Source organism: Plectropomus leopardus, unplaced genomic scaffold (assembly GCF_008729295.1).
Source record: "Plectropomus leopardus isolate mb unplaced genomic scaffold, YSFRI_Pleo_2.0 unplaced_scaffold8289, whole genome shotgun sequence".
Classification (NCBI taxonomy): domain Eukaryota; kingdom Metazoa; phylum Chordata; class Actinopteri; order Perciformes; family Serranidae; genus Plectropomus; species Plectropomus leopardus.
In genome coordinates, this window is record NW_024691342.1 from 1 (window position 1) to 1937 (window position 1937).

General features: G+C 38.6%; 1 long non-coding RNA gene across 1 annotated transcript; it reads left to right on the top strand.

Annotated features, from left to right (window-relative positions):
* Positions 1–47: 47 nt before the first annotated feature.
* LOC121940297 lies at positions 48–1463 on the top strand. Its single transcript, XR_006105605.1, has 4 exons — positions 48–199; positions 285–429; positions 1032–1175; positions 1405–1463. It is a non-coding gene; the product is annotated as an uncharacterized LOC121940297 (long non-coding RNA).
* Positions 1464–1937: the final 474 nt, after the last annotated feature.

Consider the following 1937-nt stretch of genomic DNA (forward strand, 5'->3'; position numbering starts at 1 on the left):
ACAACTGATGCAACAACCACAACCGAAACGACAACTGATGCAACAACAACAACTGATGCAACAACCACAGTTGTAACAACAACTGATGCAACAACCACCACAACAACCACCACAGCCTCCACGCTGCAGACGACCAGTCGGCCCTTCCTGCCGACGATCGCTCCGTTGAGCAGACTCCCTCTGCAGTTTACTGTTCATGGTTGGAGCGCGTTGATTTCTTCTGCAGTATTTTTTCATTTGAGTCCATGTTTCATTCACAGCGTCCACTTCTTTTTCCTCTCCAGTCGACTCGCACCACGCCCCTTCATGTCTTGATGGTGATTATTTCCCCATTTTTCTGTCTCCAACTCCACGTAACGGGGTCAATCTGCCGGCGTTTGTCAACCAAACGCTGGAAATCCGAGTCCGAGCCACTGCAGTGTACACCAGGTGAGGGAGCTGAAATCCAAATTCTGATGTGATGTTGATGTGTTTTTATGCAGTTTGTTATCAGAACTTCAGAATGATAAATAACAAAGAAGACTGTCCCATTTTTATTCCTTAGGGCAGCTTTAATATCACACACACTCAAACCGCTCTGCACACAAAATGCTCTTTTCAAATCAGCCTTTAAAAAATATTATTCATTGATATGATTTTCTACTTTATTGAGAATATCTTTTTTAATTAACATCAGTCCTAATCATACATTTGATGATTACTTTGCATGTAGTGCATTGAAAATAATTCATTAATTTTCAGAATTTTAAACCTTTAAATTCCAGGTTTTTGTCTGGGTGCCTCAATGTTTTTACATTAAAAAAATATGTCAAATATATGATATGTCTGTGATCAGCAGCTACATTGATTGTGACAGATCACCTAGTGGAAATAGCATGTATTTCCTCCATATGCCAAATGAAAAGTGTGTGTAAAATTCACCAAACATTCCCTAAAGGTTAATAATAATAACAATAAAAAATAAAATAAAATAATTAAAAATAAAATATTGCTGCATGAAGTTCCTGAAATCACTCTTTGTCTGCTTTTAGAATCTCAGACCTGATTGTTAGTGGACCTGCAGGCACCTCCAAGCACCGAAACTCCACTGAAGAATTCACCATCAGATGGACTCCCACTGAAAACGAAGTCAACGACCATTTCGCCTTCTGCTTTTATTTTGAGGCGACAGACAGGTGAGCGCGTGCAGCGACTCTCCAAATCCTCCAAATCCTTAAATGCTTTTATCACGTTAGGTCAGAAGATCTGTGTTTAAGTATGGACATATGACCTTCAAATGTCCTGAGATACTGCGGTTTGTTCACCAAGTGATGATAATGAATTATCTTCAAAGTGATGTATATTTGTCCGTGTGATGGAGGGCGACGCAGCAGACTCACGTCTCAGCTTCACGCTCTGTTTCAGACACAACAGAGTCTATCAGTCGGAGCTGCGCTGCGTGACGGCTGACGTCGGACACCATGGTGAGTGGACTGTTTCTGTTTTTTTTATTTTAGTTTGTTTCTCACACAAAAACTAAAATGACACTCACCGTGTTTTGTGTATAGAGTATGAAAAGTGACGCCAAAAAATACACTGAAAACGCTGGCCCGACCCACTGAATTTAGGGATTCACCACTGTTTTCTTATTTTAGTTTGTCTCTTAGGCCAAAGAACATTTTACAAGTGGTCGAGAAAAACATCTCGTTTTCACAGGCCACTAAGAAATCTGGTTTTATATGAAAATATAAAAGTGCAGCTGAAACAATCAGACTGTTAAGTAGAAAACTAATTGGCACAATTTCTATCATTGTGTGAGTTATTTTTCATTGAAAAAACATTTCATGGTTTCAGCTTCTCATATAAACTGTAATATGAAGACTTGCTGCATTACCCTTTAATTATTGTAATTATTTTACATTTATTTAAATGTCTTTGTATACATACTTTTACTACAT